Source organism: Equus asinus, chromosome 23 (genome assembly GCF_041296235.1).
Source record: "Equus asinus isolate D_3611 breed Donkey chromosome 23, EquAss-T2T_v2, whole genome shotgun sequence".
NCBI lineage: Eukaryota > Metazoa > Chordata > Mammalia > Perissodactyla > Equidae > Equus > Equus asinus.
The window spans coordinates 19,108,059-19,134,731 of record NC_091812.1 but is presented as its reverse complement, the minus strand read 5'-3'; the positions used below and the strand labels follow the sequence as shown (position 1 = coordinate 19,134,731).

Below are 26,673 nucleotides of genomic sequence, written 5' to 3'. Positions count from 1 at the left end.
GCCTTGTCTCCCGACCGCCTTTCACTCTCTAAAGAGCAGCCATACTTCCTCCCCAGCAGAACAGCTTCTGCATAGAAATCCTATGTATAGCTGATTCCCCGAGAGAATCCAGGCTCTACAGTAAACCCCTCCTTCCTCCCCAAGCCTGGGAAGACTCTAACGTTAGGGTTTGGCTACAAAGCCTCAGGACAGGTCAGGAGTGTGCTGAGCACAGTGGAGAAGGAAGGGGGACAACAATCCAGTCTTTTCCTAGGTCACTTTTACTTTGAATCCGTGTAGAAAAACCTTTAGGACACAGGATTTGAAAGAGCCCTGAGAACAGAGTCAGGGAAATGGGCCCTGAAGGGTGGAGGTGAAGCCTCAGGAAGGCAGCCTCCTGTGCCTCCTTCGGCCCCCAACTGGCTGTGGTTGAGGACAAGGTTGCAGCTCATGGTGCCCTCCACTCAAATCCAGACAGCCAACACGGGGCAGCAAGCACAGCGGCCTGGACTTCAGACGTCAGACTAGAATTGTAGCCGTGCAAATAGAGCCAGCAGAGAAGCAGATCAGAAAGTCAGACAACTGAGTGGAAGCAAGTAAAATCCACAGCCTGGGGGCTGCAGGACTGTCAAAGGTCTGGGTTCCAGATTCCAGGTCTCAGGCCAGCAAGCCTATAGGGGTGACTTGAGCAGGATAGATCTGCTCCTGGAACAAAGGGACACAGAAATGAAATCAACTTATCAACCAAGAAGAAGTGAATGGGCAGATAAAATCTTTAACAAAGGAGTTTTCAGTTGGACTTTGTGATTTGTATCCCTGGGCTGTGATGGATCATGAAGGATCTTTGTGGCTGACTTCCAGGATGCTCCAAGAACAATCTCTCTCTCTCGCTCTTCCTCTCCCCATCTCTGTCAGCCTGGGATTGGGATTTTTATTCCCCATAATCCCTTTGGCCAAACTCCATGTTGAGTCCTTTATTGCCCTTATACCTTCTTTTGCAGTGCAGCTGTATAACATCTGGATAATTTCTTTGTCCTGCTTTTCTGTTGCTTTTCACTTTTCTAGAGCTGTTTGCTGTTTGCCTGTTGAATCAGTTTTGTTCCCTGTAGGTGGGTTTCTGATGGCCTTAAATAGGCTCGCCTCCTGACATTTGCTTGTGAGGATTAAAGGAGATGATGCATGTGGAAGTCTGTTGTAAGCTGTATGGTGCTACCCCAATGTTATAATTTCCCTGTTCACCTGTTGCCCATCCTACCCAGGCAACTACTATCCTGTGGAAACTGAGAGAAATCAAACAAGATTCTCAGGCCGACCATCTGGATGTAGTTTCTCAGAAAACAAATTGGGTCAACCAGAGGCAGCTACATAATTCATGGGGCCCAGTGTAAAACCTATTAAGAATCTCAAGGTGGTGGCAGAGAGCTTTGAACCTAAGCATGGAGCCCTTCCCATCATCAGGCCCCATGTGACTACCCAGGTGGTGGGTGCATGAAGCTGAGCCTGACTTCAGTGTATTCAGAGCAATGTGAGGCTTGCAAAAGGCCTGGGCCAATGCTCTCCCTCCACCCCCATGTGCATCAAAGAATCTACACACCCACCAAAGGTGGTAACTTGGGGAAAAAGGACAGAGAGCTCTTAAAGATCTAAAAACACATAGATATAGGGAAGACACTGAGGGAGATGGCTTGCTATGGAAGAGGAAGGATTTCTTTTCAGAATAAAAAGCTCAATTGAAAGAGAGCTTGCCTTCGAGTCCAGGATCTCTTCATTTCCATCTTAGCTCTGTGTGACACTGGCCAAGTCATTTGAGATAATACATTGTAAACTTGTAAACTGTACAACAGTTGAAGTGTAAAGTTTTATTGTTGACATTTTTAAACTGGCCCTTTGAAAAAGGACGCGCAGGCACACATTCTGATGCTGGGCCTCCCCTACATGCAGCTCTGCACTCCTTCCAAGGCAACAGGTGTGGAGGGCTTTACATTGTCCCAAATCAGTCTTTTCTTTTTCTGGTTTCTACTTGCTCTGGGGTAAAAACAAAAACAGAAAACAAGCTACCCTGTCAGTTTGCTAATGTCATATGTAACCTACTTAGAAATCTCTGCTGTCCTTTGAAGGACCAGGGGGCGGGAGGAAGGCGACACTCACCCATCCTGACCTTCCTGGGGTTGTGACATCAGAGCTCTGTTTATGTAGCTGAAGGATGGGGATGCTGGAATGGAGGGAGGGGACCACATGGATGCTTCAAGAGGCTGCATGGCATCCCCTGCTCTGTTTTCCTGCTGGCTTGTCAGCTGCTCTAAGCAGTGAAGAGAGAAGAAATCTGTAAGGTTCTTCTCTGTCATTTGGTGACATCTGTTTCCTTTCTCCTTCCTTTCCCCAAAACTTTTCTCAATTAACACTACAAAACAGACACCAGAGGACATCTATAGAGCAGATTCACCTCTCCTCAAATGTAGACTTTAGGAGACCTGCGGCATCTGCAGAAAAGTCTCCTGTGCCGCTGTTCTCTCCTCCACATCTTGAAGGTACCAGAAGAAGTGAGGGAGCAAGATGCTCCCTTATTTACTGCATCTGAGTGAAGTTAGGAGAGCCCATGATCCCTTCCACAGAAATGCATTCAACACGTACTTCCTGGAGGCCTAAATATACCGGGCACCACCTGGGAGTGATGGAGATAAAGACAAATAAATTGGGGTTTCTCTGTTTGGGACTGTGTACTCCTCAAAGTCAGGGACATTATCTTATTCCACCTCGTACCCCTGGTACAGAACAGACTGTAACACACAATAGCTGCTCCATAAATATTTGTGGAGCGGCCTGTTTGCTCACAGAAATCATTGTCTACAGCTGACAAAACTGGGCTCTCTGCGTATTAGTCTAGGAAAGCATATGCTGAGTCTTAAAGTTACGAGGTTATCTCTGGCCAGGGGAAGAAATAACCCCCATTCCCACAATGATTAGCGTTTATCAAGTACATACTGTTCTTCAGGTACCGTTAGAAGTACTTCTCATTAATCACTTTATTTAATCCCTTTAATTGTCATAAAGACCCTAGGAGGTGGGCACCATTGTTATCTGTGCTTTACAGAGAAAACACCAAGCCACAGAGGGGTAAAAATAACTGGTCCCAGTTTGCATAGAAACCGGCTCCAGAGGCCTGTTCCTAGTCTCCCAGGTTGTGCGGTCTGATCCCTCCAGGACCAACCAGGTGCGAGGAGAGTAAATGCAAACAGGGATGGTCAAACGTTTTTGGACTGTGATCCACAACAAAAAAGAAAAATTTACACCAACACCTATTTATAAACATGAAGCAAAAGCCTCAGGAAATAATACCTATCTACATTACTTGATATTGTCCATCATATTCTAATTTATTATTCTTTTTAAAGCTGATCGCAATCCACTAATTTCCAAGCTCATAGCCGGAAAAATCCAGGGTTAGGGGACGAGCCGGGCCCTTCTAGGCTGATCCTGAGCTCTCTGTGCTTAAAGCAGGTTCTGTCTGATTTTTCTCATCTGAGACAATTCAATTGCATTGTCTGTGGTGCACCCAAAGCCCCCTTCAGGCCCTGAAAGACTTCTCCTTCCTCCCCTCTTCAACTCCACTCCTCTATAGGCAGGAGTAGGGCGATGGGCAGAACAGGCTTCACATCCTCTTAGCGTGACCTGGATTTTATAGGACCTAGTATTGCAATATGGGGGATTTAGCATCACCCATCACAAAGATTTTACCCTTGCCGGCTCTTCCAAAAGTATGAAAAGAAGAAGAGTTCCATATTCACATCATTTTACAGATGGATGGGCTATGGATAAGTGGAAGGAATGGGAAGAGAATGAGGCAATGTTTGGAGTCTGGAATGAGCAGTGGGACTTTAGGTATTCCTGGTGAACATGAGCTTGCTGTCAAGAGTCTGTGTATGACGGCACTCTATGGGGAACCAAAGGTGGATGTCAGTGGAATAACCACAGGGACCCCAGCCTGCCAGGGGCTCTCCTTGTCCTTAGTTGAACATCCTGGTCCAGTCTGTGACCTGGATCCTTGCTCATCCCTGTTCCTCCTGACTAAGAGACCGTGTTCCTGCCCACAATGTGTCAATTTGATTAAGGCTTATGTGTTTGCGAACTTTCTGCCTTTTTGCTGCCTCAACTAAGAGTTTGATCTCAGTGTTACTAACTCTGTCCTTGTGCTTGAAACACTCTAGCAGTAGAGGCAAGAGCCAAGCAAAGGGTGAGCTGCCATGTCCTGCAAGAGCTGATAACTGGTGGGCCTGGGAATCATCCTCACCCACCACTCCACCATCCGTAGCTCCCAGGGTTCCATGTGCACAACTCCTCCAGGGCCAGGCAGCTACACCAGAGTCTACTAAGCCTGTTTCCCTCCTGCGACAGGTTGAAGCAGACCTGGGTTCCACGCTCAGCTCTGACATTTTCTACCTACACAGTTTGAGTTGGTCTGAGTTTATCTTTGACTTTCGGTGTCTTCCCCTGAAGTGAGGTAACAATAACCTCTAGCTAGATGTCTCAGACTTCCCGTGAGGAACAATGAGGTGATGTCAACAAAAGCACAATGAAGCTCCTGTGGCTACAACCGCCCAGCTTTACCACCAGTCAGTGTGTGGAAAGAGAGCATGTCCTCTCTCTCTCCCTAAACCTCTCCAGTGACACAGGGGACCTGTCTCTGCCTCTGAATGTTCAGTGTGCACCTCGTTATCTGTGTTTGACTTTTAAAACTGTGTTCTTACAAAGAACGTGATATCCGCAATGTAGATAAACGGAGGCAGCAATAGATATTTCATATTATCCGTCCCCATGCAAGCCTGTCTACAAAGGAAGGAAGAAAATAAACCTTTGAAAAAGGGCAGAGAATCCAGGATAACACTCCCTTCCATCTTTTAAAACTTCAAAAAAGTACTCAAACCAAATCTACAGGAAACAGTGGAGAACCAGACAGTCTAGCCGGTCAGGCCATGGGCTGGGGGAAGTCATGGTTTTGAAATATGGTGGAAATCTCAGAATATTAGTACTAGGTTTTGTGGCATTCAGGAAATATATTTGAAAACAAAACAAAAAGCTTCATTTGACCGAAATACTGTAGTGGATGGAGAACGTTTAATAAATGTGAAATACCAGCAGATCCGTAAGCAAAACAACTCCCTGGGCAGGTGTAGAAAATACTGTGAAGGCTCAGGGGGGCCTGAAGGGGCCTGGATGGACCTGGACCTGCCAGAAGGGACTCAGTCCCCAGCAGGTCACAGGCGTAGCTCTCGTGGTGAGGCCTGGTCTGGTTCAGGGAGGTTGGTGATTGCATTGCCTTGACATAGCAAAAGGAAAAAGAAAATTTGGAACAACAGTTAAAGCATCCAAACCCAGCCTTGAGTTCTTTGGGGAAACTAGTTGGTGAGACAATGATTCGACCCCATTAAGGAAATGACTGATTTAAAATGAAATTTCACAAGGTTTCATGCCTATAATAATATATTAATTCCCCAAATACCAAAAATACAAAGTCTGGATTTTCCCCTGAGGTTTATCACAAACTATCACACCTCTCTTTCATCCACTGACTTTGATCACCTTCTCTGTTGAGCAGCACACTCTATACGAGTAGAGACATGCTGGTATTTTACCATGAGAATTATCATTCTCATCTCAGACTAGTGACTTTACTAACACTTATAAACATTTCATTTCCATCATAGGACTCTTAAGATCTGTCTAGTGGTGTATTTTAATCAACATATTACATAAAAAAGAATCAAGTTTTAAAATGAAGCTTTTTCTTACTGTAGCATGATGGGTTTAATTGAACAGTGGAGCATATGGTAACTACACTGCACTGTTCAAACCAATTCACAGTTGTAGGAAAATGTTTGATTTTTTTTTTTTGAGGAAGATTAGCTCTGAGCTAACATCCATGCCCATCTTCCTATACTTTATAAGACTGGCCCTGAGCTAACATCCATGCCCATCTTCCTCTACTTTATACATGGGATGCCTGCCACAGCATGGCTTCTGCCAAGTGTTGCCATGTCAGCACTCGGAATCGGAACTGGTGAACCCCGGCCCCCGAGAAGCAGAATGTGCGCACTTAACCACTGCACCACTGGGCCGGCCCTTGTTTGATTTTTAAAATATAACCAAGATGAGACTGTGCAGTTATGAGCCGTAAAATATTAGAAAACAGTGAATGAATAAGTAAGATGATTTTCATCAGTGGCCATGCATTATTTTGCTTTTAGGAACCTGCAAGAAATTGTCTTCTTTGAGTTTCGAAGATTCAGGGAAATATAGTCCTTTCTCAGCTTCCTCAATATCACCTTGAATGGCAGAAATAAGTGACTGCAGAGAGAACACACCAGGTGAAGACGATCAGAAACTGCAGCAGACTTCCCACCACTCCCATGCGCAGCCTCCTGCAGGCTCCGATGCAGCAGCATCTCTAGCACAGGGTAGCTGCCCTGTAAACGCTTGTCCCACCCCTTCTTCCAGACTCAAGTAGAAGCCAGTGGTATGCAAATGATGGCCGTAATCTTCCTGCAATACGAACGGCATCAGCAGAAATGTACATTGCAAACACCAGATTGGAGAGACAAATATTCACTATCAATTCTCTTCAGTATTTACCCCTGTAAAAGAAACTCTACAATAGAATTAAAACCATCACACTACACTAAGATACTTGATACTGTTCATTTCAAATTTTCTGATTTACTGTTTCTTATGCTTCAAGCACTGCAAAGCATCCCTTTTCATCACAGTATTAATTCTTACTTGTTCCTTAAAATATGAGAAGGAAATAAAGATGCCATTAACTTCATACTGTTGGAGAGAGGCAGCCAGCCTGCTAAGTTTGAATCTAGGCCCCATCATTTACTCTGTGACCCTGGGCAAACTACTTAACTTCTCTCTGCCAACTTCTTCATCTCCGAAATGGGCAAAATACTTCCTCATATGGCTGTTATGAGGATGAAATGAGTGAATTCACGTAAGGCACTTGAAACAGCACCTGGCAGATATTGAATGCTCAAATATTATCTGCCCTGCCATGCTTATGACCAGTAGAAGAATACAAGTAGCTACAGACAGTCAACGATTGGGCAGTCAGTGATGGCTACACTGAGGACTTCCCCATCAAGGTCCTCTTTGGAGGTGTGCATGATTTGAGCTTCCTACAGTCAAGACATAGTAAAAAGATTACCATCAGATTACAGAGTACCTGAAATTTGAAATATATCTTCATCTTCCTGGTGGGTTAAATTAAATAAAACAATCAACCTTCATTAAATTTTTAAAGACAAGTTAAAATCTAAGTGCAGCTTTCCCTGAATTCTTCCATCGCTCCACTTCCTGCCCCTGACTTTACATGTAAACGTTATAACTGAGTAAGGCAGATGTTAGACCACAAATCTGTTTACAGAATAAGCTAACATGCACCAGAGTAGTCATCGCCTTTTCAAGGTGAAAACATTGAGCAAAGACAGCAAAGAGGGAATGTGCAAAGTATTAAGAGATGTTGCTACTAAAAGAACTAGGTTAATTAGGATCCCTGTGACTGACACACACCACGTCACAGAACCTTGGAGGGTCGGGCAGAGCTGAACGCTGATGTGGGGGCGGAAGAGTCAACGCAGGTTCCTGACCAAGGAATGACGTGACAGACGGGCGCAGGATGTGTGGAAGCAGAACGGTGAAGGAGGGAGAAGATGCTCTGGAACCTGAATTTTAGTAGGCTCCTAAAAATAACAAATCTGAGTCCAAAAGGCAGAAAATCCAATGAAGAGAGCAAACAAATACAGAAGATGGTTGAGGCTGGACTAGGATGTGGCTCTGGAAATGCAGAGATTTAGACAATTTAGAAACATGTACCTTGAGACTAGAGGTGTATTTTGAAGTGTACGACTTAAGAAAATCTAACCTAGGAAGTGATTCTTAAAACTGAAGCATCTATTACAAATCAGCTAAGAGTACAGCTAAGAGTACAGCTATTACTATCCTTCAGAGTAATAAAATCAATAAAGAGATAGTAAGAGCAATTTATACTTAATAAGAATTGCCTATTTAAAAGAAATCAAACATAGGAATCTGAACTCAGTAATTAAGTGTTTATTCTTCTTTTACCTAACATGGCAAGTTCACCATGGACACTTAAAATGATTCAGACCAAAAAAAGAAGGAAATATTACACGAGAGTTTCATATTAAGATGAATTTTATTTTCTCTCTTAAAGAAATAAAATAACCTATCTTTTATAACCTTCTTATTTTGTTAGGGGAAGGGACATAATCCTTTGAGGTGATTAAAACGGGATCTCTCCAGGTCTCCCTATGTAAAACTTTGCATACAACTTAATGGGACATACGCATTTTATAAAGTCCATTAAAAGAAAACCCTGATTTAAACAATTTAAAAGAAGAAAATATGGGTTGTAGAAATGGGACTTTTCTTTATAACATAGCTCCTTTTAGAGCTTCAGTTTTGTTAGATTACTAAATCTAAAATTGCTCATAGAAGAGTGGAAATTACATATAATGCTAAATTCAAAGTTTTTAAGAGAAGCAGGGCAGGTCTGTAGTAAGAGCACTGAGCTAAGAATCAAGCCTGGGTCCACACTTGGTGAACGGCACACCTGGCCTCTCTGGGGATCAGTTTTCTCATTTATAATTGAGGGGTTTGAGTCAGAAGACATAAGGTGCCCACGGCTTTGCACTGCAAACCAACAATTTGACTTGCATTGTTTCTTTTCAGTAAAATTCTGAATAGAAAGGAAATTAAGATATGTAAGAGCTCGACACTGACCTTTACAATACAATATTGAGAGAAATGATAAAGATGTCTACTCTCCCTAAATTGATCTACAGATTCAAGGCTATCCCAACCAAAATCCTTGCAAGTTTTTTTTTAATGATAGAAACTGACAAGTGATTCTAAAATTTCTATGGAAATGCGAAAGGCCAAAGTCATCCAAAAATATTTTGGAAACAAAACTAGAAGATTTATACAATCAGATATCAAGTGCTATCATAAAGGTATGGAAATTAAGACAATGTGGAAATGGCCCAAGGATAGACCAGGAGATCAAGTATGTACAAGTGCACTTTAGACTCTCATGCATACAAAGTCACTTGAGTTATGACTAAGTTGACGCTGCAGTGCTGTCAGGAATAAAAAGGATGGGTCAGTATCCATGTGTAAAAAAAATGTATTTTGAGCCCTACCTCACACCACACATGAAAATCAATTTGATATGAAAAGAAAAGCAGTTTAGCTTTTAGAATAAATTCTCAATGAATAGCTTCATGACTTTGAAGTAGGCAAAAATTTCTTAAATAGGCTATAAAAAGCACTAACCATAAGAGAAAAATGATAAGGTGGATTATATTAAAATTAAGAACCTCTGGTCTTCAAAACACCATTCCATTAAGTGAAGTTTTTAAAAAAAGCAACACAGTGGGAGAAGATATTTGCGATACAGAGTTCCAACAAAGAAATTGGATCTAGGATATATTAAGAACTTCTTTAAGTCAATCAGACAGCCATTCCCTTGTTTAAAAAAGAGGAAAAGAGCTGAACAAGCACATCATAGATGTCTGTTATTGGCAAAGAAAAGGAAAAAGGAAAACTATGAAAAGTATGACCCTCCTACAATGGAAAGCTGAGCTTCTGCTGACTGTGGAAGGCCTTCCAAGGCGTTCCCTGATTGGCCCTGTAGTAACAGTTCTGTCATCTGAGTAGCTCAGAAGGAGAAACTCCTCATAGGACATCCTCCCCTCCCCTCCATGTCCTCCCTCGTTCCACAGAAAATAATTTGTGTTCTTCCATCAGTTCTTTCCTTACCTGCTCCAGTAAATAATTTTCACGTCCTCAATACTCAAAAATAAGAGAAACATTGAGCACAAAGTTAAGCAGTTCCAGGCCTCTCCTATTGCTTATATCACCAGCACTTGGCCCTGTGGTTTTCCAGCTGAGACACACTTCTCTTCTATGAACCCTTCAAAGAAGATGAAATTTAGATCAACTGTAACTCTGTTTTTGCTGACACTTGAGCTAGTCTAAAGATTCAGCTAAATATAGCAGATTAAGAACTTAAGCTGTGTGCGTCCTGTGAAAAGAGCAGAAGAACATAACCTCAAAGTGATTTAAAAGAGAAAAAAGAAAATGACCTTGCAATTTTATCAGAAAGCACCATGTCCCAACAAGGTGACCAAGTAATTAAAGGGTTAATGAACTGCATTAACTGTGGCAAACTCAATTTTATGAAACAGTATCTTAAATGCTTCACTTTTATCTCCAGTAGAAGTAAATACATGGGCAGTTATAAAAATTAATATTGTAATTTTGATTTATAACTCCATTTTTTATTTTCTACATAATTTAAAGGATAAGTGCATGAAAATTATTAATCTATGTTACTGGGCACACGAGGCATAAAAAAGTAATTTGTAAATGTTTGCATAATTAAGTTGGTGTCAATTCACATTAGACTTTTACAACTTTAGGATGTTAAACGCAACCCAGTAACCACAAAAAATATCTATACAAAACATACAAAAAGAGAATGTTTCTCCGGCCAGAAGGAAACCAGGCAGTTGCTAACCAACTGCTCTGGGGCCACAGCTGAGGGGCGGTGTTAGAACTGGGGGACAATGCTACAGCTGGGGGCGGGGCTACGGTGGGGCGTGGCCACATCGGGGGGGGGGCCAGGGCGCGGCGGGGCGGGGCTACAGCGGGGGCGGGGGCACAGTGGGGGGCGGGGCACCAGAACCCGAGAGGACCCGAAGCCCTTTGCCCAGGCCGAGCGCGCGGGCTGGGGGCACCCGGGAGCTGTCGCCTGTCCCAAGCATGCCCGCTGTCGCCGCTCTCCCGCCCACGCCTGCACTTACTTCCGCTGTCGCCGCTGCTCCCAAGACAGAGACTCAGCCAATGATCTCCGGCAGGCTCGGGCGGCGGCGGCGTGAGGCCTCGCCGCGGCGTTTCGTCCGCGCCTCTGGCCCTCTGAGCGCCTGGCTGCCGAGCTCCGCGCGTGGCCCCCTGGTGGGTCCGGGCACCGCCCGACGTCCGTCTCCGCGCCCCAGCGGACGGCGCCTGAGGCCCGTGCGGGGCCCTGCGGCCGAGCGGTGCTGGGCTCCCCACAGCGAGCACGGGGCGCGGAGCCCCCACCGGCCGGGTCGCATCGTGGGGCGGGGGCCTGAGCCCGGGCGGGCCGGTCGGGGCTGCGCAGAGGGGACCCCTCGCTCCCGCCCGGCTCGCTCTGCGCGGCGGGGACCTGCGGTCGGGCTGCGGGAGCTCGTCCGCCCGGGGCCGACCCTGCGCGGGCTTGGGGGCTTGGGGCGGGGGGCCGGGGGCGGGAGCTGAGATGCTTGGTGGAGGCTGCTGTGAATCCGCCTGCGCCGGTGCTCTCTGTTCTGGAAGGTTGCGAGTGATTCGGTTTCTTTAATGGTTATAGGTTATTCAGATATTCTGTTTCTTTCTATGAGTTTTGACAGATTGTGTCGTTCAAGGTATTGGTCTCTTTCATCTAGGTTATCAAATTTGTCTACATAGAGTTGATAGCATTGATAGTGTTACTTTATTATCCTTTTAAATTTCATGGGATCTGTCTGTACTGCTGTCCTCTCATTTCTTAGCTTGGCTGTGGGCTCATCGATTTTATTGATCTTTTCAAAGACTCAATTTTTGGTTTTGTTGATTTTCTGTATTGATTTCCTGTTTTAATTACATCGATTTCTGCTCTGATTTTTATAATTTCTTCTGCTTACTTTGCATTTAATTTGCTTATTCTTGTCTTGTTTCCTAAGGTGGAAGCTTAGCTTATTGATTTTAGATCTTCTTTTCTGGTATGTGCATTCAATGCTATAAATTTCCTCTAAACATTGCTGTCGCTGCATCCCACAAATTTTGATGTTATATTTTCATTTCCTGCAGTTCCAAATATTTTAAAATTTATCTTGGGATGTCTTTTTTGACAACATGTGTTATTTGGAAGTGTGTTGTTAAATCTCCGGGTATTTTGGGGTTTTCCAACTATCTTTTTGTTACTGATTTCTAGTTTAATTCTGTTGTGGTCTAATAGTAGACATTGTATGATTTCCATTCTTTCAAATTTGTTAAGGTGCATTTTAGGGCCATGAATGTGGTCTATCTTGGTGAATGTTCCTTGTGAGCTTGAGAAGATGTGTGGCTGCTGCTGTTGGGTGAAGTCTACGTTGGTGTCCATTAGGTACAATTGATTGATGGGGTTGCTGAGTTCAGCTGTGTTCTAACTGACTTTCCGCCTGCTGGATCTGTCCATGTCTGATAGAGGGGTGTTTAGTCTCCAGCTGTAATCGTGGATTCATGTGTTTCTTTTTACAGTTCTCAGTTTTTGCCTCACGTATTTTGATGCTCTGTTCTTAGGTGCATACACATAATGGGTGGTTATGTCTTCTTGGAGAATTGCCCCCTTTATCATTGTGTAATGCTTCTCTTTATCCCTGACAGCTTTCCTTGGTCTGAAGTCTGCTCTGTTTGGAATTAATGCAATTTTTCCTGCTTTCTTTTGGTCAGTGTCAGCATGGTTTATCTTTCTCCATTCACTTACTTTTAAGCTATATATTTTAAGACTATATATTTAGTTTTTTTATTTAAAGTGAGTTTCTTGTGGTTGTTTTTTTAAATCTACTCTGACAATCTCTGGGTTTTAATTGGTGCATTTAGATCATTGACATTGAAAGCCATTATTGATATAGTTTGATTACTATCTGTTATATTTGTTATCATTTTCTATTTGGTGCCCTTGTTTTTTGTTCTGTTTTTTGTGTTTCAATATTTTCATGCCTTTTTAGGTTTTGATTGAGCATTTTCTATGATTCCATTTTTTCATGCTTTGTAGCATATCAGTTATACTACTTTTTTTCCCTTTTTTATTGATTTTCCTAGGGTTTGCAATATACATTTACAGTGAATCCAAGTCCATTTTCAAGAAACACTATACTGCTTTACGGGTGGTGCAAGTGCTTTATAATAACAAAAGACTCCTAATTCCTCCCTACCATCTCTTATGTCATTGCTGCCATTCGTTTCACTTATACATAAACACGTATATATAGTTTATTGGTTTTCAACCCTTAGAGCCAACCTGTGGATAACACACGGGACAGTGCTTCAATTGCATGACAAAGTGTAAGTGTTAGCAGCACAGACAAACAAAAGCAACACATTGTTGACAGAAGGTGAGTCATGCAGGGGGAAAGGAAAGGCAGAGGAACTGTGGGGACACAAACAATTATCAGGCATAGAGGAAATCTTGAGATTAGGGTGAAAGTTGATAAAACGAGAAATAAATAATTGTAGCTAATATATCTTGGGAGCTTCTGTGTGTGGGACACTAAAGGCTGCAAACAAATTCTTATCTGCATCGTCACAGGCAACCCGATGAGAGAGGTATGATCCATCTCCTCCGTTTACAGGTGAGGAAACAGGCACACGAAGGTTGTGTGAACTACCCAGGTATGCAGAGCTAAGAAACTGAAGAACAAGGATTCCAAGCCAAGGGTCCATCTCAGAGGCAGTGCTTTCAGCCCCTGTGCTGCCACTTCCCGTGTCACTAAAGGGAGCAAATTTACATGACATCACAAGAGAGAAACAACAAGTTGAGGAAATGAATATGAGGAACTGGGAAGGAAGAGGGAGGAAAAGCAGTGGGAGGGGGAGTTTATCCTCCCCCGCGCGTTAGGTGGTGAAAATGTCTAAAATGGATCTGTCGTGAGGCAGCAGGATCAGCACCATGTTTAGGATTATGGGGGGTAGCATCGAAGTGGTGAGACACTGTTTCTGGAGAGGGGAGTGGACTGAGAAGGTTGGAATTTCAGTATTATTCGAGTTGCTATCATTTTCATGTATTTTCATAAAAAATAGAATATTTCTGTTTATTTAGAAATTGCTTCAGCTGTGTAAGTGCATCAAAACATGAAACTCAAAATCATCGTACATCTCTTGCACATCTGTTAAACATTTGTCTTATCAGGATTATTCTTTTTAGCTTGAAAGTGTTTAATAAAAAATGTCAAGAAGTATGAATTTTCAAAATTTCTCCGAATGACATTGCAGGCATGGCAGAGAGAGGGCACAGGACTGTATGCGCAAACTGGGTTTCAGCCCTGCTTCTGAGAGGCGGCTCCACTGCAAAGTGTGGGCCATGCTCTGAGCCAGGGAGCGGGGGCGTGGCTCTCTGGACAGTGATTGACAGTTTAGAGTGAGTGAGGGGTGGCAGAGGCCTGGAGGGATCCAGTGACCTCTCTGGGGGCACTCTTTGCTTTGCAGGGCTGCTCCCATCAGTCTGGTGCTGGGCTCAGTGATGTGCCTTCTTAGGCTCATTTGTCATACTTTTCTATGTGTTTACTTCATAAAAGTCAGCGCTTCTATGCTCCCTTTAAAATGGGGATCAAAGCACTGTTTCCTCAGGGACTCATGTATATGAATATGCTCTACCTCCGTCCATCATGACTGTATCTGTCTATTTATCTATCATCTCCTTACCTACCTGTGCTACTCTGCTCAGGCTGCTCTAACAAAATCTAATAGACTGAGAGGCTTAAATGACAGACGTTGGTTTCTCACAGTTCTGGAGGCTGGAAGTCCAAGATCAAGGCAGATTCAGTTCCTGGTGAGGTCCCTTTTTCTGGCTTGCAGATGGCCATCCCCTTACTGTGCCCTCACATGTGGAGAGAGAAAGCTCTGCCATCTCTTCCTCTTTTAACAGCACTAATCCCATCGTGGCAGCTCTGCATCATGCCTCTTCTCAGCCTAATCACCTCCCAAAGGCCCCACCTCCAAATACCATCACAGAGGGGGTTAGGGCTTCAACAAATGAATTTGGGGAGCACACGAATTCAATCAATAACTCACTCCATCTATCTGTATATAATTTATCTGTCTGCCCCCCATCGTTACGTATAGAACAATAAGAACACGGCTTATAAGTCAATTCCCTGCATTACTTTATTTGATCCTTCCAAGACTCTTGCAAGGTAAACAGGCCTCAGATTAAGCACCATTTTCACTGAGATACTAGAAAGTTGAATGTAATGTTTGTGATCACACAACAAACAAATGGTGGTGCAGAGAGCTCACCCCACACCTTCTCTCTCCTCCTTCCCACTTGCTGACTCTTCCAGCCACCTGAGTTTACTGGCTCTCCCTGAGGACACTGGGCATCCTTCCTCTGGGCCTTTGCCGTGATTATTCCCATGATCTGGGATGCTTTTCCATTAGACATCTGACTCAGTCGCCTCCCTCGAGAGTGTTCAAGTCCCGCCTTCCCAGTGAGGCTCCTCCTGTCCACTGTTTAACTCTCTGCCCACAGTCTCAGTCCTTCATGTGCCGCTTTATTCTCCAGAGCATCTCTTCCTGGCTCACCCACCAGATCATGTACATATGCTTGTTGTTTCTTTTCTCCCCTCCAACCAGCATGTGGGCTCCACAAGGTCAGGAATTTGCGTTTATTAAGTCTAAGGGAGACCCAGCAGAACTGTAGGGTCAGCCAGAGCTGGGTGCATCTATAACTCGTGTGATTTGGTATTTTAGTGGTTTAGATTAGAGCCAGGCTCATTACTAAAGATCTATTCTGATAATTTTAAGCAGCATGATAAATTATTAAGTAAATTTAAATTTTCAGTAGGTAAAGGGCAGGCATGAGCTCTTGCTTCCTCCAGATGCGAGAACCCGGATGCAAATCCATCCTCTCTGGGTGAAATGGGAATGTGTGAGGACAACTGGCCTAAGTGTAAAATAAATAAAAAGATGCACAAAAAAGACATTGAAACATGTTAAAAACTAAAACCATAAAGTGTGGTTTCCTGTCACACACCAGGGATTATGTGGCCTCCAGTGAGTCAGAGTTGGGAGAGAAGAGAGCAGCGTGGAGGGAAGAGGCCAGGCTGAGTCCCATCTCTCCCTCCTCTGGCCCTTCCTTCCTCCTGGAGTGTCACCTCACGCTCAAACCGAGATTCCAGGGTCAGCACGTGCAGTCACGAAGTGTGGCTGCTTCTGCAACCCAGTCACCGGGACACAGAACATTTTGCGTAGTAAGTGTGGCTCAGCACGCCACCACTCATCTATGTCCATTCTTCCTCTACAGCTGAGTAAAGAACACGAGCAGAGGGAGATTAACAAGAACAAGGTTATGTATATATATGTATATGTACATAATAAGGACCCACAGAGGCAAATGGGGAGGGGGAGAGGAAGCCCCTGTCAGCAGCGGTGGGCATCCTGCCAGTGCCCAGACTGGAGAGAACCGGCCCAGAGCCTGGGTCGGCCACAGTAACAGTCCAGCCGGGGACGGCACGGTTGGTGCTACATGCAGCTGCTTCTGTTCTCCACACTGGAGCTTCCCAAGTCTGGGGCAGTTCTGAAGTGGGCTCCGTGGCCCTCACCCTCCAACACACACACAACACACACATACACAACACATACACCCTACACATACAGACACACACACACACCCCCCATACTGCACGTGTACACACACAACAACACACGCGCCCCCTGAGTTGTGGTCCTCTGGCTGCTGTAGGAAGAGCGCAGGTTAAGTTTCCCTCTAAGTATCTGAGCCCCTTTCCTGTGCAGCAAAGCCCATTCCTGGTTACACACAGTCTGCAAAGGGATATCTCCTCCATATTTGTTGAGGTTTGTGATAGAAGAGAGGAATTGTGGGTGGCTCCTATGAGCATCATCCTGGCAGGTGATGAGGGTGCCCCAGAGGCAATGGTACCACTGGCCGTGCCTTGAGCACAGGCACAGTTGCTCTGTCCAGGAGCCTCCAGACACAGGGCTGGCTCCTCCACAGTCAGAGGGGCCCTCTGGTGATTGCCCATGCTCCACAGGGGCTGCAGGTCCCAGGAACACAAGTGGGCCTGAAGTCATATCGGCAAACAGTAAGCTACTGTCCCGTGTGCTGGGCATCCTGGTGGCAACTCCAAAGCCAGTAGTAGTAGATGTGCCACTGGAGAGAACACCTGGGATGTCACCCAAAGTCAGCTAGGTGCTCACAGCGGTGCCATATGCAGAACCTGGTGGTGTCAAACCTGAAAAACCTGGTTGCATTACGCTGCCTCTGGGTGGCAGGGCTGCAGGAGAGGTGGGGCCTACAGCCTGTGCCAGGGTTGCCAGTTTTCCCAACAGGAAAGAGTCATCAGGCTGCTGCCCACCACAGGCCCCAAATGTGGGCTGAGGGGTGATTCCTGGGACAAAGAGAAGGTTGGAAGTTGCGGTCCGTCTGCTGACTGACTGTGCAGGTAAATGAGTGGAGACGTGGGCCAAGGCAGTGTCGTCACTGGGTGGTGTGTTCTCAGAACCAGGAAGCACCATGTAAAATGGGCAGTGGTTCTCCCTGGAGACAGGGGGACACTGGAAGGTGACAGCCTGGGAAGGAGGAGTGGGATCCAGAGCGTTGGTATCAGAGGCAGGCTTGAGGTTTGCAAAGGTGCTGCCTCCTGGAGCGTGGGGGACGCAGGAGCACAAGGGGTGGGCCGGTGAAAACAGGGGCTCTGGGGAGAGGAGCTCTCTGCTGCTGCCCATCAGGGCCCCACATGTGGGCTGAGGGTGGTTTGGGGGCCAAAGGGATAGATAAAAATTGGGGTGGGGAGGGGGACCATCAATAAAGGCAGGCTGGTGGACACTGGTCCCTTTGCAGGTGCCTCTGCTCCACACTGCAATGAACTTGGGGAAATGGGAGCGATCTCACACTGGAGCCTGCGGGAGACATGAGAATGCCAGCCTGGGAAGGGGGAGCCATGTCCGTGTCAGTGACACCAGGCTCTAAACTAGGCTGGGAGGTCAGACTTGATGGTGCTGTGGCTGTGAGGGTGAAAGGGATGGCCACAGAAGGGATTCGTGGCCAGTGAACACAGGAGTCTTAGTGGAAGGGAGAGGAAGGGGGGTGGGTGAGAGAAAAGGAGAGGGGAAGCTAACACGTGGCTGTTGGGGATTCTTTTTGGCAGGAGGGCAGCTTGAAGGAGAAGGTCGCCATGCTTGGAGGTGTGAGGAAGCCAGAGATAGTAGCTGCTGTAGCTCTGACTGACTGAAAAGGGCCTCCATTCTCACTAAATGGAATTCCCAAGTTGGGACTTGGTCTAAAGGGGGAAGAGAATCAGCAGGACCAGCAGGAGGAGGAGAATTGGGGACTGTGCGTCTTGTTTCCGGATCAGTATTTGGGGTCAGGGAAGGTGGAGGGACAGACAGGATCGGGGTGGAGGAACAGACAGGGGCAGATAGGTCGACTGAGTCAGTGGGAGGAGCAGGGACCTGTGAAGAGTGAGTGTCCAGGGCCACAGTGTCTACAGTCTCCCAGGCGGGTGGGGAGAAGGAAGGGGCAGGCCAAGTGGCCCTGTGGTCTGCCTTGCTCCTTGTTTTATCCTCCAAGATCTTGTTCTGCTGACACTCAGTGTTCTCTTCCAGGGTGCCCGGGTTTTTGGCAATAGCTATACAAGGAAGCTGAGGAGGTGGGGGCAGCTCACCTCGGCCCCACAGCAGTGGCAGTGGCAGCAAACTGGCATGGCGATTCTCTGTTTGCAGGGCCTGCTGCTGGGAGATCCAGGGGGAGGAGAGCTCCTTGATGGGATGTCTGCAGGCTTTCATCCCACATTTCCTTCCCCGACATCAGTGAGCCTGGGGAGCTGGGCAGAGGGTCTTCACCTGGCACTTCCTTTGTTGTCCTTTCGGGCAGCAGGGAGCAGCATGGGGTTGGGTCAGAGAGCACCATTGCATATAGATCAGGCATCCAAGGAGGGAGGACATCTCCAGCAGGGCTGTGTGAGATGGTGACAACATGGCTTTCCCAGGAGGAGCTTATTCGAGACATCTGGGTGTTCTCACTCACGCTGTCTTCTGGGTGCTTGGGATGGAGGTCCGGAGGCCCAGGACTGCACTCGAGGGTCGTGAGGACTCCGTTGGTCTCCAGGGGACTAGGTGTCAGTGGTACATCCCTACTGCTGTGTGGGCCCCTGTGCCCACCGTCTTGTCCTTTGTTCTCTATGTGATCATCCTCCTCTGCCATGCCTTCTCTGGGCTCTTCTTGGGCCTTCACCTCAGTCTCCTTTGGGCAAGGAAGTGAGAGGTGACTGGATGGTGCTGGCTTCATAGCCCTGATGACCTGCCCAGGTGGTGAACAGAGGAGAGTAAGTTTGCACCCTGGAGGAGGGATCCTTATGGTTCTCGAGCGTCCAGACATCATGGCATTGTGAGCTCTAGCTCACCAAGGGGAGGATCCCCTGAGGGGAGTGTGTGGCCTGCTGGACTGGATACCACCTCTCCTGTGCCATGTAAAAGCCAGCTGATAAAGGCACTGGGTCCTGAATGGGACCCTCCAGCCGGAGGGTTGTCGCGAGAACAGCGGGGTAGTCCCAGCCAAGTGGGGCAGCAGAGCAACACCTGGGTCTCTCCTGGTGTGAGAAGGCTTCAGGTCCACAGCCTGGATTTTTATTTACAACAATTTTGTGACTAGGATAAATAAAATGTTAGATGTGTGAAGGCCCAGGAAACATTGCAACAAAGAGACATATTCAGCCTCAGCATGCTGGCCTCCCCCAAACCCTTTCTCTGACACCCTGATATTACTGGCGAGTCAAATGTAAATGAACTACATTCTAGTTGGTAAATTCCGTATTTAAATAGCTAAATCTTCCCTGTATCTTTCATGTGTCCTCATTTCTTCTTCATATGACAGCCAATATTTTTAAAAAGAAGGAATTCATCCTTTTTTTTCATCCAGTTTATAACCCAAGAGATGCCATATGCACACAGCGAACTAAAAGAAAACCCCTCCCTGGATTTTGTAATCTGTAAATGCAAATCCAGAAGACAGCACAAGCATTCACTGAGCAGCAAAGGACGGTGTGGCAGGTGAAGAAACCAGGGCAGAAGAAATGAGTGTCAGGGATAGAAAGCTTCTAGCAGGGTTCCAGTCAAACACAGGAGGGGGAGGCACAAACGCTCAGGATGGCTTCTAGATTCACCCGAATATGCCCAGCGATCCCTGGAATACAGTCTCAGGAAGAACATTGATGAACGCTTTTCTTTAAAGACTTTATTTTTTTAGAGCAGTTTTAGGTTAACAGCACAATTGAGAGGGAGGTACAGAGATTTGCCATATGTCCCCTGCCCCCACACATGCACAGTACCCCCATTATCAACATCACTCCCCAGAATGGTACATTTCTTACCAGGGATGGACCTACACTGACACATCACAATCACCAAAGTCCACAGTTTACCTTAGGGCTCACTCTTGGTGGTGTACATTCTGTGGGTTGGGACAAATGTGTAATGACATATATCCATCGTTATAGTACAGTACAGAATATTTTCACTGCCCTGAAAATCCTTTGCACTCTGCCTATTCATCTGTGCCCACCCCTCGCTGGCAACCACTGACCTTTTTATTGTCTCCATAGTTTTGCCTTTCTAGAATGTCCTAGAGTTGGAATCATACAGTGTGTAGCCTTTTCAGACTGGCCTCTTTCACTTAGTTGTATGCATTCAAGTTTCCTCCATGTCCTTTCATGGCTCGATAGCTCCTATCTCTGTAGCAGTGAATAGCATTCCACTGTCTGGATGTATTGATGAACTTTTGAGACTGGGAATGCTCAAAACCATGATCCTTAATTCACCCAGGAAATCTCAAACCCAATTAAAGAAATTTATAATTTTTCAAAATGTCCTTTCAACATCACTTGTAATTTCTCCAATCCCCACAACAATCTTAAAAAGTTAGTGTTGTCCTCTTTTCATTGACTGGCGTTAAGAGACATGAACTTACCTGATGATGGCTACCTGGTCTTGGTTAGAGACCAAGTACCCCCGACCCAACGCCCCAGCCCACTGCACTGCACCAGGGGTTTGGGACCAGGGTTTTCCTATTTAGCAACTTAAAATACAGTATTTTATCTGGCAATCCAAGTTGGCATAAAGGGCACGAACATCTAATAATAGTGCTATCAGAGATACCTTCAGTTTTTCAAAAAGCCTAATAGAAAGTTGATATGTACATTGGCATGGCCAATGACAATGCCAACTTTCCACCACTCTCCCGCCCCACCCACTAGTCAGTGTATTCTCTCCTTTGTTATCTTCTCCTGATTAGAAATTTTGAGCAGCAACTATGTTTGCCTCTGGAATGAAAAAAGAGACAGTTAATGATCGCTTAAATGCAGGTTCTTTGAAAGGCTAATTCTTTCAGAGATGCGAGTCAGTAGCAGATGGGTGAAGAGTGGGAACCAGTGTATGCTGGAATTGCAAGGACTGCCTGGAAGTGGTGGGAGGGACAAAGGGGGGCATCAGTGGGGTTCTAAGAGCCCTGGTCTGCTCCAATCTGAGCAGCCCTTCCATGATTCATTTGTATAACAAGATTCAGCCTAAGATGGCATCTGAGGAAAATGGCCTCCTGCTAAAATACCACCTGAAGCCATCGTTCTACTTTAGAATGTACTGTCCAGTACAGTAGCCACTAGCCCCCTGTGGCTATAGAGCACTTGAATTGGGGCTGGTCCAAGTTGAGTTGTGCTATGAATGTAAGATACATCGGATTTCAAAGGCTTACTACCAAAAAATAATGTATAATATCTGTATAATTTCTATGTTGATTACATATTCAAATGATGTTTTGATTATAGTCATTAGGTAAATATTAAAATTAATTTGACCTGCTTATTCTTTTTTTGAATGCAACTGCTAAAAAAATTAAAATTTTTGTTGTTGAGCTGTATGAGTTCTTTGTATATTTTGGATATTAACCCCTTATCTGATATGTGGTTTGCAAATATCTTCTCCCAATTGTTAGGTTGTCTTTTCGTTGTGTTGATGGTTTCCTTTGCTGTGCAGAAACTTTTTAGTTTGATGTAGTCCCATTTCTTCATTTTTTTCTTTTGTTTCCCTTGCCCCGTCAGACATGGGACTTGAAAATATGCTGCTCAGACCAATATCATAGAGCGTACTGCCTATGTTTTCTTCTAGAAGTCTCATGGTTTCGGGTCTTACATTCAAGTCTTTAATCCATTTTGAGTTGATTTTTGTGCATGGTGTAAGGGAATGGTCTACTTTCATTCTTTTTCATGTGGCTGTCCAGTTTTCCCAACACCATTTATTGAAGAGACTCTCCTTTCTCCATCGTATGCTCTTGGCTCCCTTGTCGAATATTAGCTGTCCATAAACGTGTGGGTTTACTTCTGGGCTCTCAATTTTGTTCCATTGATCTGTGTGTCTGTTTTTATGCCAGTACCATGCTGTTTTGATTACTATGGCTTTTTAGTATAATTTGAAATCGGGGAGTGTGATACCTCCAGCTTTGTTCTTTTTTCTCAGGAATCCTTTGGCTATTCAGGGTCTTTGTTGTTCCACATAAGTTTTAGGATTCTTTGTTCTATTTCTGTAAGAAAATGTTGTTGGAACTTTGATAGGGATTGCGTTAAATCTATAGATTGCTTTAGGAAGTATGGACGTTTTAACAATGTTAATTCTTCCAATCCAAGAGCACGGAATATCTTTCCATTTCTTTGTGTCTTCTTCGATTTCTTTCAACAATGTTTTATAGTTTTCGATGTACAGATCTTTCACCTCTTTGGTTAAGTTTATTCCTAGGTATTTTATTCTTTTTGTTACAATTGTGAATGGGATTGTATTCTTAATTTCTCTTTCTGCTACTTCGTTGTTAGTGTATAGAAACGCAGCCGATTTGTACATTGATTTTCTATCCCGCAACTTGACTGTATTCCTTTATTATTTCTAAAAGTTTTTTAGCGGACTCTTTAGGGTTTTCTAGATATAAAATCATGTCATCTGCGAAGACTGACAGTTTCACTTCTTCTTTTCCAATGTGGATCCCTTTTATTTCTTTTTCTTGCCCGATTGCTCTGGCTAGGACTTCCAATACTATGTTAAATAATAGTGGTGACAACAAAAAACCAACAATCCAATTAGAAAATGGGCAAAAGATCTGAACAGAGATTTCTCCAAAGAAGATATACAGATTGCCAACAGGCATATGAAAAGATGCTCAACATCATTAGCTATCAGGGAAATGCAAATCAAAACTACAATGAGGTATCACCTCACTCCGGTCAGAATGGCTATAATTAACAAGACAGGAAACAACAAATGTTGGAGAGGGTGTGGAGAGAAGGGAACCCTTGTTCACTGCTAGTGGCAATGCAAACTGGTGCAGCCACTATGGAAAGCAGTTTGGAGTATCCTCAGAAAATTAAGGATAGATCTGCCATATGATCCAGCTATTCCACTGCTGGCTATTTATCCAAAGAACTTGAAAACACAAAGGCGTAAAGATACTTGCACCCCTATGTTCATTGCGGCATTATACACAATAGCCAAGACTTGGAAGGAACCTAGGTGCCCATCAAGGGACGAATGGATAAAGAAGATGTGGTATTTATACACAATGGACTACTACTCAGCCATAAGAAATGACAAAATCCGGCCATTTGCGACAACATGGATGGACCTTGAGGGTATTATGCTGAGTGAAGTAAGTCAGAGGGAGAAAGTCAAATACCATATGATCTCACTCATAAGTAGAAGATAAAAATGACAACAACAAAAAAAACCACATAGCATTGGAGATTGGACTGGTGGTTACCATTGGGGAAGGGGGGAGAGGGGAGGGCAAAGGGGTAATCAGGGTCACATGTGAGGGAATGCACTATAATTAGTGTTCGGGGGGTGAACATGATGTAATGTATACAGAATTCGAAGCATGTACATCCGAAAAAATAAAAATTAAAAAAAAATTAAAATCATATGTATGGCTTGCATGATATTTCTGTTGGGTAATGCTGATACCCCATGCTGGGACATAGATCAAAGAAACTCTAGGACTGGTATGACTAGCACGTTCCCACTCGCAGCTTAGTTTAGATTGTCCACTAGTCTAAGCACGTTCTAGCTAAGAGTAATATCGTGTTTGTGTTACTGAGAGTCACTCTAAAACAATAAAAAACTGTTACTGTGCACTCTCCAGGTTTTTCTTTTCCTGGTATTAAGACTGACTTCTTTCGGTTACCGTGGCAACCAGCTGAGGAAGGTGGGCCCTGCCACTGGCTCTGTGTTCCAGAGACATGCACAGATGGCAGCCCAGAGCAGGAAGAGGCGGCTCCCTGCTGAAGGTCACCACCAACCCTGCCTGGCCTGTCCTTGGCTCTGCCAGCAGCTCCGCAGTCAGCCTGATGGACCGCAGGTTCCTCTGAGCCAGCAGCAGCTTCCGCTCTTCCAGTTTTGCTTTTTTTCTTGTAGCTTTCTTTGCTCCTCTGCTTGTAGCTTCTCAAGCTTTACCTGATTCCGACAGAATTCATGGTCCCACTGCTGTTGTTCCCTCTTGCATAGCTTCTCCTCTCTTTTCCTTTCTCCAATTCTCGGCTCTCTGCCTCTTCTCAACTATTTTGTTCTCCTCTTTGCTGCCATTTATTAATTGAGGCATCACTCAGGTACTTGGTCGAATCGAAAGAAACCTTGGGGGCCGACCCATGGCCAAGTGGTTAAGTTTGTGCACTCTGCTTTGGTGGCCTAGGGTTTCGACAGTTTGGATCCTGGGCACGGACATGGCACGGCTCATCAGACCATGTCTAGGCGGTGTCCCACATGCCACAACCAGAAGGACCCACAACTAAACTATTCAATTATGTACTGAGGGGATTTGGGGAGAAAAAGCAAAAAAAAAAAAAGATTGGCAACAGTTGTTAGCTCAGGTGCCAATCTTTAAAAAAAAACAAAAAAAAGAAACCTTGGTGTTGCAGATCACAGCCTCGCCTTCCTTGCCTGTAGTATGAGCTTTATCCACCCAAGGCGCTCACAGCTTGGATGAAGCCCACATACCCACGGTACTGGACATATGCCTTGAAATTCAAGTGTCCCCTGAAACTGAAGGTGTGGAAGTTCAGGCAGGTCATCTCCTCCCCACAGGGGTCCAGCATGGGGATGTCCACTTTCCCTATCTCCCTAAACTTCTCAAACGCCTTGACTAGAACCTCCTTGCTGGGCTTCTCTGAGCCCAGCTTCAGGGGAAGCATTTGAGGGCAGCCTCTCCAGGTGAATTGTGTCGGGCCTCTCTCCCAGCAGCATTCATTCACATCCTTCACCTGTGGAAGAAGGCGTCCCAGTTGTGGTGTGTGGGGAAGTCGATTTGAACTCAGTGGCCCGTACCTGGAGTGTGTCAGAGAAGCCCCTGGATGGTCTTGGCCGCCAAGGCAGGCCAGGAAAGACTTGACCAGACCTTGTTCTCCCCCTCGCCCTTGAAGTCCGGGGTGCTCTTAGAAATCCGGAGGATGGAGAACTAGTGATTGTGTACCATGCCCTTCAGCCTTTCCGGCACCTCCCAGTTGGAGATGGACTCCCGGGCTGCTGCAGCTGTGTGAGGGCCAGGCTGATGGTCATCTTCACCATGGTCTTGACATAGAGGCTGTACAGAAAACAGAACTCCACTGTTAGACGTGTGGTGTACTGTGGTACCTGCTTCCATAGCTGGGGCATTGGGCCGGCACAGGGCTCCACCTGTGTCCCAAGCCACCGCCCCCGTGGCCCGAGCTCGCTGCCCTCTCCTAAGGACCTCCACAGGCACACCCTCCCCGCCAGGTGTCACCAATGTCAGCCAGAGGCCTGCCTGAAGGGCCCACAACTCTGTCACCCTCCTCCGTGACGGTGCTAAGTGCTGGAGATAGGAAGGTAAGACATTAATTTCTGCCTTTGAGAACCTCAATCTAGAGAGAGACAAAGAATAAGTAAGCAGTTACAAATATGCCCTCTGGGCTAAAGGGACCTTGACTGTCTTGTTCACAGCCATATGCTGGATAAATATTTGATGAATAAATAGATGAATGAATGCAGAGTACTACAGGAACACAGAATGCAGAGTTAGGGAAGGGTTTCAAGAGGAAATACTGACTCCAATGGTCAGAAAGAAGTAGCCAGGCAAAGCAGGCTGGAGAAAGTATTCCAGAAGGAGAAAGGGCAAGGTTGGCTGAGGTGTACATAACAATTATGCCTGGATTAGAGGCTGGCAGAGGAGGTGATGAGAGATGAGGCTGAACATGAAGAGAGTCCCATGATGAAGAGCCTCATATGCAAAGCTAATAAGTTAGGACTCTATCCTAAAATCAGTGGAGAGTCATCTTTAAACAGAGAAGCGTCATTATGACGTTTGTGATGTAGAAGGATGAATCTGAGAGTATACAGAGGTCTGGTTGGTTATAAAGTGACTAACACTTGAGGCAAGAAGACCAGTTAGAGAGCTGGCAAATAATTCAGGAAAGGGAAGATAAGAGTGTGAACTACGGCAGTGATACTAGAAAGCCAAGATAGAAATGGAATTAGGAGATATCTAAAGGGTAGATTTGACAGGACTTGGGGACAAACTGACTGTGGGAAAAGAGAGAGGAGGTGCAGAGGGTACTGGCCAGGTTACTGTCTCAGGCAGATGGGTTGGTGGAGGAGGCGCTCCTTTCCCAGCTGGAACCAGCCCAGCAGGCAGGAGAGGGAGTACATGCTGTGTCTCCTTCACGTGTCCTACAAGAGCTGTGGCAGGGGCACCCCTAGCTGTCCTCACAGCATAGTAGCCCTCAGGGCAGTCCTGCATGCATCTGCCATGGGAGGAAAAGTGTCTGTCTTGGTATCAAGTATGACAGGTTTCCCAACCCTCCTCTATATGCTCCCCAC

The 26,673-nt window shown here is 45.5% G+C and overlaps 1 pseudogene; it reads right to left on the bottom strand.

The window, feature by feature from the left end:
• Positions 1-17,926: 17,926 nt before the first annotated feature.
• LOC106825812 (A-kinase anchor protein 17A-like) lies at positions 17,927-25,480 on the bottom strand (annotated as a pseudogene).
• Between the last annotated feature and the right edge of the window lie 1,193 nt (positions 25,481-26,673).